Source organism: Sinocyclocheilus rhinocerous, unplaced genomic scaffold (genome assembly GCF_001515625.1).
Source record: "Sinocyclocheilus rhinocerous isolate Xijiao unplaced genomic scaffold, SAMN03320098_v1.1 scaffold2032, whole genome shotgun sequence".
Classification (NCBI taxonomy): Eukaryota; Metazoa; Chordata; class Actinopteri; order Cypriniformes; family Cyprinidae; genus Sinocyclocheilus; species Sinocyclocheilus rhinocerous.
This window is the reverse complement of record NW_015634013.1, coordinates 406,358-424,467: the sequence shown is the minus strand read 5'-3', so window position 1 is coordinate 424,467 and position 18,110 is coordinate 406,358. Positions and strand designations below refer to the sequence as shown.

General features: G+C 37.1%; 1 protein-coding gene and 1 long non-coding RNA gene across 3 annotated transcripts in view; one reads left to right on the top strand and one right to left on the bottom strand.

The window, feature by feature from the left end:
- The window catches only part of kcnd2 (potassium voltage-gated channel, Shal-related subfamily, member 2), a 128,533-nt gene that overhangs the window by 47,739 nt on the left and 62,684 nt on the right, over positions 1–18,110 (bottom strand). The gene's annotated exons all lie outside the window — the stretch shown is intronic.
- Positions 12,556–13,257, top strand: LOC107745001 (uncharacterized). Its single transcript, XR_001640553.1, has 3 exons — positions 12,556–12,617; positions 12,801–12,890; positions 13,051–13,257. It is a non-coding gene; the product is annotated as an uncharacterized LOC107745001 (long non-coding RNA).

Below are 18,110 nucleotides of genomic sequence, written 5' to 3'. Positions count from 1 at the left end.
TGGCTGCCGTCGCATCATCCAGGTGGATGCTGCACACTGGTGGTGGTTGAGGAGATTGCCCCCCCCCCCTTCATGTAAAGCACTTTGAGTACCCAGAAAAGCGCTACATAAATGTAATTAATTATTATTATTATTATTATCCATCCATCCAGCCATCCAACCAACCACGTCTCCATACATCCATCAACCACGTATCCATCCATCCATCCATCCATCCAACCATCAACATATTCATCCATCCATCCATCCATCCATCCATCCATGTATCCATCTTTCTGTCTATCCATCCATCCAACCAACCATGTATCCATCCATCCGTCCGTCCATCTATCCATCCATCCATGTATCCATCCAACAACCAACCAACCAAACATGTATCCATCCATCCATCTATCCATCCATCCATCCATCCATCCATCATCATATCCATCCAACCAACCAACCATGTATCCATCCACCCATCTTCATTTCCATCCATGCATCCATCCATCCCAAACTTTCTTACATTTAAATGCCTTTATTTGGTCACTTCCCTGCTAATAATATCCCACAATCCTGTGTCTGTAATAAAAAAATTGGCATGGCAGCGAAAGAACAAACTGAAAGGAATAATTTTATTTGAAGCATTAAATGAAGCCCGAAACTGCACAGAAAATGTAATTGGATGTTTTTTATGCGAGTCAGACCGCCTCGTCCCGTCTTAGTGTGTGGAATAATTATAAATAAGACTATACTGTAATAGTCATACGTTTGGTTGCAAAAGATTGTATGATAATGACTCAGAATAAACACGACACCATTATAAAATATCCCAATCTTGCCTCTTTCATTATGATATCTGGGCTGTATTTTTTTAAGCCTATGAAAAATAAAAACAGATTACATGGGCTTGCCACATGTGTTTCTTGTAATACTTGGAAACACAAAACAAAATGTCCAAAACTAATCTCCTTTGCCCACATAAGCAGCACCAATCCCTTTTGATGAAACAAGCACATTGGACACAGTATGTTCTCACAAACGAACTGATGCCAAGGTTGCGACAAAGACAGCGGGACTCTATCTGTGTATGTTTTATTTCTCTCAGCGGTGAGCTTTCTATCATGTCTGGACTGATAAAAGAGATGCCTTTTCTTTCTCAAGCACATCCCTCGTTCAGTTCATTCAAAGGAAGGATCCTTAGCGATCTCCATCCACCTTTCTGCACCCGAACATGGCAGACGTCTTTTCTTTGCTTTGCTTTCATTCACATCTTTTTTTCTTCTTCTACAAAGCCCATTGCTGGACTGGAAGTCTGGACAGCTGAATTAGAAATCTGGATCCGAAAAAAAGATTCTACCATCAAAGTCTCACTCTTCCCAACACCACGCAATCTTCCTCTCCCTTCATTTTCACACCTATGCCTCCTGTGCCATTTTTCCACACGGTGTAGCTGAGGGCAACCGTATTTGCGCTCATCAAGGTTTAATGGCTGGTTAAACAGAGCTTATGTTTCTAAAGATTCCTTCTAGCCATGGAAACATTCTCTTCCGCAAACACTGTTGCATACTAATATCGGCTGGCGTATGTGAAGGTTAGTAAATGTCTCCAGGGTGTGTGTGTGTGTGTGTGTGTGTGTGTGTGTTTGAGAGTGCATGATGTGTGTAGATGTGTTCGGGAGATGAAGGGCCAGTTTGTGGGAATCCAGAGGGCTTTCCATAAGCTGCCTAATTAAACACTAAGGACTTGCTGATGGAATGAACTAGAATCTAAAGACATCAGGGAAAATACAAACACACATACACACATCCCACAGTGATTACTGCTAAATTGTCATCCATTCTAGTGATGTTTGATTTGTTAACGCATAATTCATTCACTGTTATACATTTGCAAATAACTCAACTTGAGGGAAGAAAATTTAAAGGGATAGTTCACCCAAACTGCAAATTCAGTGATTATTTACTAAATTTAAGCAGTTATATACTCTTGCTTTTCAGTAAATGCACAACAATAAAATTCTGGCTGATACTGATGAACAGATAATTAATTCCATGTTATGGCTATATATATATACGTATATACGTATTAGGGTTTGAAATGAACTTTTTCACTCACCAGCCAATTTGGCTACTAAATTTTTAAGTTACCGGCCATTCATAATTTCTACTAGCCAAAAAAATTAAACAAATAAATTATGAAAAAAAGGCCAGAGGTAAGCCAACAGCTTGAGGCTGTCCACACTGGATGCGACAAAGTGACCATTGCAAATCATTTGTACTTTGTCAAACAGTAGGCCTACGTCATAAATAGAACGAGGCATCAGTTTACTGTCGGGGATTTGTCGTGCTGTGCTGTGCCACATCCAGTGTAGGCCGCATCACCGATTATAATGGGTTCTATAGTATTTTGTCGCATCTGGTGTAGACACGATGCGAGTCTTCAGGCATTTTTTGACTTTTCGTTATTGCTTCAATGCAAAGGAAACCAGTGCGCCCGCCACGCCATTATTTGTTGCATAGTGACGGGTACAGGGCTGGACTGGGGTTAAAATTCGTCCCTGGACAAATCCAGCCTACCCGGCCCTCAAGGTCCCCTGTGAATGTTTCGCTGTGTTATAGGGCCTTCAGTTGGAGTAAGTAAATAAATAAATAAATGAGGACAAAAACAAATAATGATATATTACTGAATTCACAGCAAATGCAACAAACTAATAGCCTACTGCATTTTTGTCACATAGAAATGCACTTGACAGTATAAGCATTGATTTTCTGCTAGAACATAGGAAATTTACTGCTAATAAATGCTGTCATCAAATCAGTTATATTAGTTTATTATGAATTATTAAATAAATAGTAAAATTATTAATTTAATTATTAAAGTGATTAACCTTGTAAGTGAGTAAGGGAAACGATTAATTAAATAAATAATATATTTCAACTGAAAAAAACAAAAAAAACAAACCAATGTTAACCGACATGCTAAAACATAATAAAAACTGACATGACAAAAACAGACAATGTGCAGATGATATGGTACAGATATATTGTTATTATACTTCAAAAACATCTACTATTTATGGAAAAAAAAATACACAACACAACAGCATATTGGTTTCAATAAAACAGTGATAAACAGTGGTATTTAACCAAATATTTAAGTAAAAATAATGGTGGTACTTTTGAGGGAGCACATTTTGTGAACACTTGAGTGATGACTCAAATCAATTAGCTAAAATGAATCAGACTTCAAGGCTAATCTATTCATACACTAACAAAGGGCATTTGCTGAAGCACACTACACTATGTATGTGTATTGATATTATGAAAATGTTTTATGCCAGTGTCTTAGTTCAATACAATTCTAATTTGGTCATTAGCTCGAACTGAAGAGGGATGATATGAATTCAGTGCCAACTGTTGTTTTGAATCTCTCAGTGCTGAGAATCAATGCATGAAACAAAAACCTTTCTCCTGTGTGCAGGAATACAAATCTAATTCTCACTCTCTCCCTCTGTTCCTCTAACTGAGAATATGCAATCTATCTTTACCCCGGAGCAGCTCTGGAAAGACATAATTTCACATATCTAGATGGCGCAATCAAGCAAAAAGAAGGTAAATTCAAGTTAACTGCTCTTTCTCTAGGGAATTTGGCCTGTAATTGGCTGACTGGGCTGCACAGGAGTAGCATTTACTCTGCTTTTTTGTTCTTCAAGTAAACATGTCAAACATATATTGTTCAAGCAGACTAATATTTAACACACTATCTCTTTAGTTTAAACAGCCCACTGGGCATGGAAAAATTAACAGAGCATTTTCAGCAGAGGGAAGATTAGCACAGAAGATGAATATTCTAATAACAAACCGGCAAATGCACGCAAACATACACTAAGATGTAAACATACAATGATATGTGTTGCTCTGTAAACGACGAATATTAAAAGACGCAGGGGAAAGGGCTCGTGTAACATTTATAAAGACCTAAATGTTCATTCAAGCTGAACGCCGAAAGGACAACGCATAAAATATAGAGTATAACACGCACACACACACATACACAAAAAGCTGATAAAACAATTTTCACTGCATGCATTACCAAAAGTAAACGAGAGCGGCTTAGTACATGAAGTGTTGAATAATTTACAAGTCCGCCAGAGATCGCATGATAATTGTGAGTGAAGGACACAGTCGGTCAGGATACTGAAGGCTTAATGTAGGCTATGATTTAATCCTGTAATGGCACAGACTGTTGAGAGACACTACAGGGCTAAAAATATATGGACATTTCCTTCTAATTAAAGGGTTTGAATAGGCCCCTTAATTCCAATGAAGACCAAATATTAATGCTCTGGCATACATTATATGACATTCTAGAGAATTAAATGAAAATTAAATGTTCAGCAAGCACATGCAGGTATGGTGTTTTGGGTATCCATACACTTTTGGTCATATATTGTATTTTTTCTTGATTCTTGATTATCACAACATTTTATGGAAAAATTACAACACAAACGATTTAAGTTGAATTTATTATTTTTATTAATTAATTTATATTATTATTTTTATGTTGAGAGGAAAGGGATGGAATGCTGTGAGAGACTTGAAACCAACATGGTGACAAGTGATTTAATTTAATTTAATTTAAAGAATAAAGTGTAAAGTCTAATCCTGGCTTAGTCTAAGCCCCGTCTGTGAAACCGGGTTTATATTTATTTTACTATTTTTTTACTTATTGTATTTTTTTATGACAAGAATGAGACCATGGAATACTACGAGAAACTTATAAGCTGGATTTATTATTTATTAATTTAGTATATTATTTTACTATATTTATTTTATTGTATTAATTTATACATTTCATTAATATAGACAGACAGACAGCAAATGAAACTGGTTTCCTGGGACAATGGTCAAATTTAATGTTTAGTGGTCACTGTACACTCTACAAATATGCAAAATGCTGTGATTGGCATATTGTGATGTGCAAAAAATGATGGTTAATTTTTCTAGTTTTTTCTTCTTTGTAATAACGTGCACTGATAAATCATGAACAATAACACCATCGACATTTATTATTTCATGCTGCCTTAACACTCCTGTAAGCCATCAGATACTAAGCTAATTTGTTTTCTATTGGTCTCTGCTGGTCCCTTCACCACCCGCCTCATCCCAGGCTGATAAAAACAGTGGGTGCCGTTTTGTTTCATGCTTGGTACTTATCTAGATCAAGGGTAATGCAGTCAAGAGTTCAATACTGTTTGCTGCACTCTAATGCAGACAATTGAACCGAAACAGACTTCAAATGAGAAAAGTGCTTTCTGGCCTGAGCGAAAGAGAGATTACAGATAATTGTTGAACTCGCATCAAATGTGAAATTCAGCGTGGCTCGCGTCTACATTGCTGGACAGCTAAACGCACGCTGAGAAATGGAGACACTTCAAAGATATGATTGGTGAAGCATCTGATTGAGGTTGTTAAAGCAGGGCACCTGATAGCTTGTTGACACCTTTAAACTCCCACACAAGTACACAAGAGAAGATATGACACAGACGGGCAGCATCTGTGTGAGACGTTCGTACCAAAACTACACAACCATAGCAGGGGTGTCATGTCTGAGAACAGAAATAAAATACAAAATATTACTCATTACTATGAACAAACAGCATTTTTCACTGGAGAAAGCAATATTATGGAGTATTTCAGCCAAAGCAACGGTATAAACGTGTTTCTTGTACAAACACACAGATTTTCGCCTCACAAAATGTTGTGTAGATAACTTGGGAATTACTGTGATGTTTATAATCAGCAGTTTGGACTCTCATTCTGACGGCACCCATTCACTGAAGAGGATCCATTGGTGAACAAGTGACATAATGCTAAATTACTCAAAATCTGAAGAAACAAACTCATCTACATCTCGGATGGCCTGAGGGTGAGTACATTTTCAGCAGTTTTTCATTTTTGGGTGAACTTTTCCTTTGAAACAATACAATCAATTCAACAGTCTGCACTTCTGTCCCTCACAGCCTCATTTTCATTCATGGCAAATTAAATATGGCTTCAACTCTGACTAAGGTCTGTTGGAACAAAAATTAGAACAAGAGCAGGGCAGTGAGGAGACGACAGGACAAGAGCAGGGTCACAGAACAAGTGTGCTCTTCATGTTAATGCAAATTGAAAGGGATGGAATAATGACAGTTAATTTATACAGCCTAATTAGTGAACTAACTATGAACACTGTGCCATAATGACTTTGATCAACACTATGACAGATATGATCCAAGGGTCATCTAGAATCGAGCAGATATTTAATGTAAATGTAGTCATTTGGATGAACATGCTACATTTCTTCCTCCTGTTCTATGTTTATTATATCGTTTGTTCTGTTTCTCCATTAAACACCCACAGGAACATTATTATTAATAAAAAGCCTCAAATTAATTACTTGAAACCAGCACAGCGACAAGTGATTTAAGCTAAACTTATTGTTTATTATTTTTGTATTTTGTTTTATAAATACAATGAGAAGAAAGACACCATGGAATGCTACGAGAGTTGTGTCACATTTCTTCCTTCTGTTCTGTGGTTAATTATATCTCTTGTTCTGTATCTCCATTAAAAGTCCGCAGGAACATAATTTAATAAAAAGCCTAAAATTAATTTAAGCCCAAAAACCCAATCAGGGGTACAAACAGAGATCCTTTGCAGGGTTTCCCTGAAGAACATCATACTGTGTTTTCTGTAATTTATTTTGAAATGCAATAAAAAAAATTATAATGCAAAGTTTTTATAATAAATGCATTTGTATAATAATAATAATAATAATAATAATAATTATTATTATTATTGAAAAAATAATATTAAAAAATGCTTTGATCTCTTTCATTGATTCATTCTTGTTTGTTCATTATTTTAATAATTTAATGTATTATTATTATTATTATTTAATATATGACATGATAGATGCGTTTTGTATAATATGAATTAAATTAAATACATATATACATACATTATACATAAACACACACACACACACACACACACGTTTGTTCATTCTTGTTTGTTTGTTCATTATTTTAATCATTTAATTTATTATTATTATTCAATATATAGTCTATTACATCACATATTAAAATATAATAATAAAACAACAACTGATAAAACAATTAGAAAAATAACATTTCATATTTTAAAGTATGCTACTTAATTCTCTTTCATTCATTCATTCATTCATTTTTGGTTGTTCACTCGCTTTCTTTCATTTGTTTGTTCATTCATTCAGGTCTCTTTCTTTCATTCTTTCTCCAGCATGTCTGCCTTTTTCAGTGTCTTCCATCATTCTTTTCTCCAACCCTTCCTGTCCTCCCGCTGCGTGAGCAAACCCCAAATGAGCTTCTGCGGGGGAATCTGTCGGGGAGACATTAGCACATAGCTCCTGTTCTCCCGACGTGTCTGACTGGCCAGGAGCCAAAAACCGGAGCAGACAGTGAGCAGGTGGGTTTCACTCATGCGAGAGCAGACTGGGCCTTTCGTGAAAAACACAACTGGGGATATCAGGAGAACAGAAGCCACTTGAACGGCTATGTTAATCCCTCATTTATATTCCAGCCAGGTTAAGAGCAGGTGCTCACCTTCAGCCCCGTCCAACAATAAGCCCTGATTGCTCGGACTGAAGCCACACTAACAAGGCCAACCTGACAGGATTGGGAAAACGGTAGACATTCCATGCTACACACCCGCTAAAAGGATAAATTAATAATTTGTCATCACTCTTTGTCATTACTCACTCTCATGTCATTCATGAAAATCATGCATGACTTTCTTCTTTGGAACACAAAAGAAGATATTTTGAAAAATGTTTTGGTGCTTTTTATCTCCATCAATGAAAGTCAATTGGGTTCAAAGGGGTTCTTTTGGACCCCATTAACTTTCATTACATGGACAAAATAGTCGAAATATTCTTCAAAATATCTGTTTTCGTCTCATTTTTTGGTTAACTATCCCTTTAAGCCATATTTAAATATATACAAACTATATCACGACAACCAGAAAGCATCCAGATACTTCTGAATAGTATCATTTTAAACCTAAAACTCATTTTTGTAAAAAGTTGGGCTTGAAAAGCATGCTTGTGCAATTCATATGTTATGGTTTACCTCAAAATATCTCAAAAACACTTTAAGATAAAAAAGGCAAATATTCTAATTGTATGGATCTTTAAGTCGTAACCCATCAAACCAAGGGAAATAAGTCAGTGTGGAGTGGAGTTAAGGAGTGACTTTTTTGCTCTGGGTGGGAATTATGAGCTGTCTCACATCCTCTTCCCTCAGTCAGAGAAAGAGCTGAGCTTATCTGCCGCTTGACAGATTATCCAATCAAACGTAGCACTATTCGTGGGTGGAGGAGATTAGCTCTGATCCCCCATTTTCATAGGTTTTAAAGTGATGAGCCCGAGCGAGGATTGCCAGTTTATATCCTGGTCTGCAGCGACAAGCGTATCTCTCCATCAGTGCTGAGCAGAGAGAAAGGGTCTTTTCATTTATCGAGAGGCTTGGAGAAAGTGGGGTAGGGTTGGGTCCTTTGGGGGAGTGAGAGGTTAGGATTTTCCACCTGTGTGTGCGTAAGTTTTATTTCCCAAGAGTGGGTAACTTTTTCATTTGGATAGAAGAGAGATATCTGTGGCGCTACTATTTGCCAAGCTGTTTACAATGTCTGCTTTGTAAATAGATTGAGCAGTGGCAATGGCACTAAATGATTGAACATTTAAAAAGTCAATATACACATGCGTACCGATCCGAAAGACCTGTACCTAAAGTTTTTGGTACGAATGTGTACCGTTACACCCCTTGTGTTTGCAACCCAGTTTACTTACATAATTTGATGCATTTCTGTATGAAACGGGATATTTAATACAATTAAATGTAGGACTTTATTATTTGTTAACTGATTGGATTATAAAAAGTTGGTGTGGCACACCAGAATGGAGCTAAGTTTTTAGAAAGGAGGGGCTAAAAAAATGACAGGACTTGATGATGTCATCTGATTAGAAAAGTAGTTCACAATAAGACCATGAATGCGCATCGAGAACTAAATTGGCTCAATTTTGATTTCATATTAACTAGCATTTATTAATGCCAATGTATGCATCTTTAACATCAATTTATCAAAAAAGTGTGACAAAAACATTGCACAACAATGGAGGCCTACACAGAGGAATCTGTAAATTCATTTTAAGATTTGTGACTGTTTTTCTCTGCAGTGCTACGGTGAAATCAAAGTGTGCAAATGCAGCTGTCCCCTAGACAGAGTGCTTATCTTCACTAAAGTGTCAGGCATAGGATAAGTGACTAATTTGGGATGGAGCTAATCTCCATAAGGCAGGCAATAAACCTGTTCTCCGTCTCCACTCCCTGCACATCTACACAGTGGGAGAGACTAAAGGGGCCCACAAGCTGATCGCCGCACTGACGCGAGGAGCAGATTTATGATCCCTGGGTGGCGTGTCTGAATCGGGCCAGCTCAGCTCTCCAGAGCACCATCGCAGTACCCTCCACAACTCAAACTTTATGCTTTATTCTAGCACCATGAGACGAGAGAGGAAGACGAGAGAGAAGGAAGACAGAGAGGTCAGAATATAATTCATGCCATTCAGTCTTAGACAGGCTCCCAAGGTCCCAATGGTGAACAGGCAAAAGAAGAAATGACAAGGTTCTCTAACTGAATCTACAGTTATTTTATACAGCAACAAGAGAGAACTACATTTAAAATTTTCTGAAGAAAAGTGGGAAAATCCAGTCAAACTTTTCATTACTATTTCAGGGTATTGCTAAGACATTCTAAATGTTTTTAAAGTGTTTTTAAGGTGATCTGGGTGATTGGTTACTGACCCATGCCCCAAGTCTATAGGTGATTTCAGATTTTACTATCCCCTTGGGATAATTTTAACGGAAATAAAAAAACAAAACAAAAAAAAGTCTTAAATGGGTTCCTAAGGCCCCAATGGAGAACAGGCAAAAGAAGAGATAACAAGGCTCTCTAACTGAACCTACAGTTATAATATACAGCAACAAGAGAGAACTAGATGTTACATTATAAAGAAAATATATAAGTGGGAAAATCCTGTCAAACTTTTCATTATGATTTCAGGGTATTGCTAAGACATTCTAAATGTTTAATGTGTTTTTTTAAGGTGATCTGGGTGGTTGGTTACTGACCGAAGTCATACTCCCTAAGTCTATATGTGATTTCAGGTTTTACTATCCTCTTGGGATAATCTTAACAGAAATAAAATTAGTCTTACATGGGTTCCCAAGGCCCCAATGGAGAACAGGCAAAAAAGCAATGACAGAGAACTCTCTAGCTGAACCTATAGTTATTATATAAAGCAACAGGAGAGCTGCCTCATAGTTCTTTTTTGCAAGTTGCTATGTGGCTTTCAGGGTGTTCTGAGTAGTTGACTTACGCCCCTAATCTGGCTTATTTCAAGTCCATAGGAGAACATTAGGCACACACACGTTTGCAATCAAAACTCACAGAGCTGTAAAGCAAACATGTATTCTGCAATTACAGAATACAATTAACATCAAAAATCACACAGCATCACATTTACAAAGTGCATGATGTCCCAGAGCCACCTTTCTCCACATTTCTGCGAATCAGCATCAACATATGCCACAAAGTTTCATTTCTTTGCACAGGCATTCCGTTTGGAGTGAGATACTTCTTCCTGCTGTTTCCACTTTCCAGCAAGGCGATAAAACCCAAAGCGAGGCGCCCCAGAGACCCTGACAGCACTCTACACCAAAGACAGCAGGGCCCGGTCCAGCACCTTTCATCAGAACCCTCTTATCTGCCGTTATTTTACCGGTGACGTGCCTGTGGACTGATCACCCTTCATCAGACACACTCATGCAATCTCAACAAGCTTTCTACACTCACAAAAAAACAAGAGAGAGATAAACAGGGGAAAGACAGACAGAAAGCAAGAAATAGCAAGTGAGAGACAATAACAGAAATTACCCACAATGCTTTTAGGCAAAGCAGGTATTTTTTGGCAACAGGAAGGGTTCTGAGTAGCTCTCGACTGCAGGTGTGTGTATCTGTGTGTGTGTGCGAAGACGGTAAGCACTCTCAGGATAATGAAAATTGTCCTTCTAAAATGCAAGAGATGATTGTGGGTGCTCGTCTGACGTCTCTCTCATCCAGAATGTTCCGTAAGTAACAGCGTTGATGATGACAATTGAAATCTTGATGGAAATGGCTCAGAAACATCTAGTATGTATCGCTCTCTGTCACACGCACACACATTCATGCCAGGATGAAAGGTTTTTTGAGAGCCTAAGATGAAAGCTGGCTTGTTTCTTTGCATCTGGTACTCTTTAGGAATGGAAAGGGAATAGCTAAGAAGAGTTAGAGAAGAGAGGAGGAGAGAAGACAGGAGTGCCTACGCACTGTCTGATGCAGTTTTCACGAAACAGTAGCAGGACTCAACCCAAAAAGCCTGCCGGCTCCGCAGCTGTTCCAAAGCCTGCAGCGTCACGGGGTCTCGCAATAACACTGTCCAACAACCGTCACAGGAAGAGACAATGTGAGAGAAAGGAAATGCTTGTAGGAAAAAAAGCATGTTTGCTGTTTTATGTCTTTTCTCTTTTCATCTTTAAAGTTAACATGAAATTATAATATACCTGTTTTCTAAATGCATGTAATTGCGTTCCCCAAAGAGAACATGGCTCAACCCGAGAAACTTTGCGTTTGCTCTCAAAAAATTTGTTCTCTCACAAAACTATTGCATTCTCCTGAGAAACACAATACATGAAATATAGTTTTTCCTCTCACCTCATATTATTTCCATCACAAAAGTTTGAGAAGCAAACTTGAAGTTTCTTGAGGGAACGCAAGTATTTTGCAGTTTCTCTTCCCATCTCTTTCTTCTCATCCTGGAAAGCTACTGTCCTGCAGATTTCAGCTCCAACCCCAATCAAACACACCTGAAACCAGCTAATCAAGGAGTTCAGGGCTACTTGACAATTACAGACAGGTGTGTTGGAGCAGGGTTGGAAATGAAGTCTGCAGGATGGTAGCTCTCCAGGAGCAGAGTTGGAGATTCCTGCTTTTGCGGCTCCATATGTTATAGATCAGGGGTGTCCAATCCTGCTCCTGGAGGGCCAACATGCTGCAGAGTTTAGTTTCAACCAGCTCCAACACACTCCCTGGAAGTTTCTAGTGAGTCTGAAGACCCTGATTACTGAGGTTCAGGTGTGTTTAATTAGGGTTGGATCAAAACCCTGCGGGACAGTGGCCCTCCATGAACAGGTTTGGACATCCCTGTTATACAGTAGATCTTACTGTCATCAGTTCATCTGTTCATACGTTTAACTTTTTAAAAATATCTTGACCTTGTAATGTTTAATCAACCTAAACCTTCCTGTGAAAACAACAGATGTATGCAGGACTTTTCCAACAGTTTTGTCCACTTGTAAATTTGAGCCATTTCACCTCAAAATCCAATCATCAATCGATAGAACAAAGTCTTCGCCCAACATTTTCCCTTTTTTTATAATCCTTACACTCGGGTATACTTACCAATACAGAAGAAAAGATCTGTCACTTACATTTCATTGGACTTTCACAATGTTCCCAGTAAGTAAAGTGCCAAACAACACTCACAGTTCAAGCAAACACCACTTAAACCCTCATGAAATACTTTAAAAGGTCATGTGAAAGGGACTTTTTCATTTTGGCTGTTCAGGGAACTAGATGGCAATGCCTTGTGTGTGTCTATTCTTTGTATCCCAAAAGACAATCCTTTCTTTCTTTTATCAGGTCTACATAAAAGGATCTGAAGGGGTGGAACCAGAAGAGAAGAAGAGAAATGCACCTATGGCGATGAAGCGACTTATTAATATTCATGAGGTGAGGAACCACAGTGGTGCGCGACATCAAAATCAGGAAGTAGTGAAGACGCTGTTCCTCATCTCCTACAGACACATTCTGTTCTTCACTGTTTTTTTCTTCTCTGTGTTCTCGGTCCTTCTCTATTTATTTCTGTGGATTACATTGTGTTTGTGTCAAGGTATAAGTGTGTGGATGTGCGCTGGAGGTCGGTTCCCTCGGCTCTCTCTTCTCTCGGCACTCACTTCCACCTCCACTACAGGGGACGGACACCTCTCGGCAAATTGCCCTAGCAGCTAGTTTCGCACACACATACTGTACAAATGCTTTCAACAGCCAGATTGTGCTCTTGAATTTATGTGCACATTTGTAAACCACAAACCTCTTCTCGTGCCAATTTTTATACTCTAAGGTCTCAGTGCATGTTGTTATTCATATACATACTGCATGTATGTTATGTTTACATCAGATGATATGATCTATCAAATAAACACTGCTGATTAAATTATATTTTATTTTATATAATAAGATGTTATACAATAAAATAAAATGTATACAGTCATTTTGTTCAAGCTGTTCCAAACCTGTATACGTTTCTTTCTTCTGTGTCACGGAATTTGCCAAATTTTGGATGGATAAATCAAGAGTAGGTCAGTGCACTTAAACCAAAACGCGACATGGACTAGTGTCTGTGAATAAGCTGCAAAAGACTATTTAAATGTGTTCTATGTGTCTCTGTGTGAATGAATGGCGCAGATGTGCGGTTTTGTTTACACACTGAAGCGCGTGTGACGCTCGCTGTGATTTCAGCCTCTGCCGCCTCAATATATGAGCACATGAACACATGAACATAATCTATAGAACTGCTCTGAGAGTCTCTTCATTAGCATTTTACCATTTCTTTTGAGTAAACTATCATATTATATCATATACAAACAGAAACCAAAGGTCTTCACAGCAACCCATCAAAATAAATGTTCAGTTTAACTTGAATAAACCGTGACAGAAATATTACTTAATGTAATGACAGTACTACTACTATTAATAAAATTATTATTAAAACATTATTTTTAAATTTAAAAAAATATTTGCCAGAATTTATTTAGCAGAAAAATGTACACAACACAACACAGGAAAAATAAACTAATTAAATAATAATACATATTTTTTTAAATAAAATCAGTTAGAGATGGTTTTGATCATTAATTAATTATTAATGAATCCATTAAAATGGAATCCAGAAAATTACAGGAAAACAGAATTTGGTAAAAAATAAAACTGAATTTGAGAAAAAAATAAGCATTTTTTATTTAAAAAGAATGCAATTTTTGTTTAAACTTTTAATAAATTGCTGTTTAATGTTGTAAGTTTCATGATTTCAATTAATTAGACATGCTTTTTGTTTAATAAAATCTAATATAACCATTAAAACAGTCTAGAAAATTGAAAAAAAATGGAATTTGAAAAAAAAAAGAAATAAAACGGAATTTGGGAAAAAATAAAATGGATTTCATATGGCCCTTCATGAAAAATGTTTGTAAGCAAACGGTTGAGAGTAGCTATTGACTTTGATTGTAGTTTTTCCACATACTTTGGTTAACAGCATTCTTCAAAATATCTTATTTTGTGTTCTACAGAAGAAACTCATACAGGTTTGGAACAACTTGAGGGATAGTAAATTATGACAGAACTTTCATTTTTAGGTAAACTATCCCTTAAAGCTACTGAAAAATTGTATTAGTGTTGCTACTTTTAGTTAGTTACTGTATTCCCCAATACTGATTTATATTCACAAGCCTGATATATAATTGAAGAGCTGGAGAGTTCCCTCATCTGTGGGCCCATAAGGGTAGGCTCTCAAAACCAAAAGAACATACAATAAAGAACCAGCAATGAGTGAAGTGGGACGTGGGATGTTTGTCGCGCACACAATTTCCATGTTCCGCTTTCAAAACAGATGACAGGCCCTCCATCGGCCATTAAACATTCACACCTTAACAAAAGACTGCGGAGATTACATTAAACGACACAGACCTCATTTCCCAAACCCTTTGAGGAATATCCCCTCAGCCACCGCTGCTATGGTTACATAAACCTGGCGCCGTTTCTGGCAAAACACTTCAGCTTCTCATAGGACGGGGAAGGAAGATGAACATGAATGTACTAAGCATAAAGCACACCCTTATCTTCATCCCGACGTTATATTAACTATCCGGGACTGTTGCATTCATGGAATAAATTCAAAACCCGAGTATAGCGAAATAACCCTTGAGTGGTTGAAAAACAAGACTTCCGATCATAGCCACAGAGGGGCTGACTCCGATTTCCCAACTGTCCTCGACACCCTCGTCCTATTCCGTCTTTATCTCCCATTTCATGATTCTGTATAAGAATAAATCAGCCTGATTATGACTACTACATATACTTTGCCGCTGTCATTTGTTTTCCTCAAAACAAGGGAGGAATCTTATCACACAGGCATTAGCATTTGCGCTAGCTCTGTCTCTGTTTACGCACTCACAGTACAAGCGCATGTAAGCATTTTGTTGTGATTATTATAGGCCATTAAATTTGATTTACACAGAGAGTAGACATAAAAGAGAGAGAAACGGGTCGAGAGAGAAATCCAGTAAAATGACAGTATGGTTTATGAGCGTTGATTGATTCGCTGGTGAATTGACGCACAGAGTCCGTTTTTATTGGCACAACCCCACGACAAAAGAGTCGCGCTGACCGCCAGCTATTCATCATGTGATGCGTCAGCCTTACACTAGTCATGTTTATGGGCCTATCACACATTTATTGGATGAACATGTAAATCTCTAGAAGTGAACCGGCCAGCACCTTGATGATAAATTGTTAAGTTTCTAAGTGCATTAGTAGTCTTACCTTCATGTCCTCCTGGGAACTTTTTATGATTTTGGATATCATTATGACTACTTTGTTTGGACTTGTTGTGCATTAAAATAAAATATAACAACATTGGAAACCAAACACTGTTTGGTAAAAAACCCTTATTCTTTTGAATGGAAACCAATAAAATAGCCAATCACTAATTGTCGAGTACACCAAAGGCATAGTCAGCACAATGCTAATGCTAATAAAATCCGATTCTGACCTGTGACCCTGAAGTGTTATTGGATGTGTTGCATTTGAGAGGACAGCAGGGATTTGGGACACTCCTAACAGTGCTCTCTCACTGAAGTGTGGCTTCATACCCCTTCTAAGCTTCATTCAAACCATAAGCCTCAATCACAAAGCACCTCTTACTACCCGAGCTATCGATCAGCTATGTGAGAGGAGAGTCAATACAGGCCTGAAAAAGATCTACATCTTTTTCTTTCATACTTTACCTCCCTGCTGCATCTCACCTTTCCTCTTGGGCAATCTTTTCATTCCCCCCAACTACCCCTTCATTCTAATTTCTGTAGTCCAGAAATATACTCGATTTTGTGCGCCGTTGAGTTCTGAAATGTGCAAGGTAGCAATTCAAGTTTGCCAGTGGGTATTAGTACATTAGACACCAAGTAAGCCTATCTATCTATCTATCTATCTATCTATCTAATAAAGAAAACAGTTCAAATTTAATAATTATATATTTTTATATATATATATAAGATTTTTACTAAATAACATATATAATATATAAAAGTAATATATTCATACAAAATAATAAAATCAATACATTAAAAACATTTCTATTTTATTCAACAATACATTTATTTTTTACAATGTATAATTATGTTTTTATATATATGTTTATATATAATTTACCATATAAATACATCTACTTTGCATTTGCATATACTTGTGTACAGTTTCTGGCAATATTCTTTTTCTTTCCTTCTCTGTTTCCCTTTCGGCACAATGTCACAGTTTTGTCTATTATTTGTTATCCCCCTTTATTCATCTAATTTCTTTCACAAGGTGAATGCTCTAGCCTGGTAATGTGAGCCCATCTGTTCTAAGACTTGTTAATATATTCATACAAAATAATAAAATCAATACATTAAAAACATTTCTATTTTATTCAACAATACATTTATTTTTTACAATGTATAATTATGTTTTTATATATATGTTTATATATAATTTACCATATAAATACATCTACTTTGCATTTGCATATACTTGTGTACAGTTTCTGGCAATATTCTTTTTCTTTCCTTCTCTGTTTCCCTTTCGGCACAATGTCACAGTTTTGTCTATTATTTGTTATCCCCCTTTATTCATCTAATTTCTTTCACAAGGTGAATGCTCTAGCCTGGTAATGTGAGCCCATCTGTTCTAAGACTTGTTAGGATAATGAATCCTTATGTGGCCCAAATGACTTCCTATTAGAAATGAGGATGAAGGACAAATTAGCTCTCACGACACAGAGGCAGATACAGAGAGAGAGAGCGCAGATGGACCCAGTCAATACGAATAAAGCCGCAGTAAACGAGGGTCAGCTTTATAGTGAGATTAAGACCTGTCTCTCTCTCTCTCTCTCTGTCTATGATGAAAGACTAAGACAGAATACAGTTGGGCTGGAGAAACCTAATTCACCTGCTGTTCCAGTGTACAGTAAACACGGCAGATGGTTTCTGAGCAACAGCAGCTGTGTGTATGTACGTAGGCTATGTGTGGACAGAAGCTTTATGTGTTAAAAATCCATTAGCAGCATTCACAGAAAAAAAGGTCTTGCACTTCTATAAATGAGACTGTACAAGCTTGCTATATCTGCAATATATGGGTTGTTGCTCTTGGGTTGAAGGGAATCACAGTCCATGAATAATTGTTTACAGAAGACACTGACTGCTCATAAACCGCTTTCATTGAATAATAAAGCTTGGAGGAGCTAAGTAGATCGATCACACACACACACACACACACACACACACACACACACACACACACACTTGTTTTCTATGATGTTGGGTACTTCTATTGTTTTTTCCACTAAGCTAATGATAAGTTTCAATCCCCTAATCCTCAATGTATATACATCCACTTTATATTTTCAATAACAATTCTTCATCTTATTTAGTATGCTTATTAAGCTGTTTTTCTTATGGGAACTGTTGACTGTTTCCCATAATTTAGACAAATAAATAAGTAAACAAACAATAACAAACTAACAAAGTAAAATGCACTGTACTATATATACATATTATATATTACAGTATGTACATACTTTACAACACTACATACTTTATCATACTATATATATATATATAATATAATATATAATAATAACTA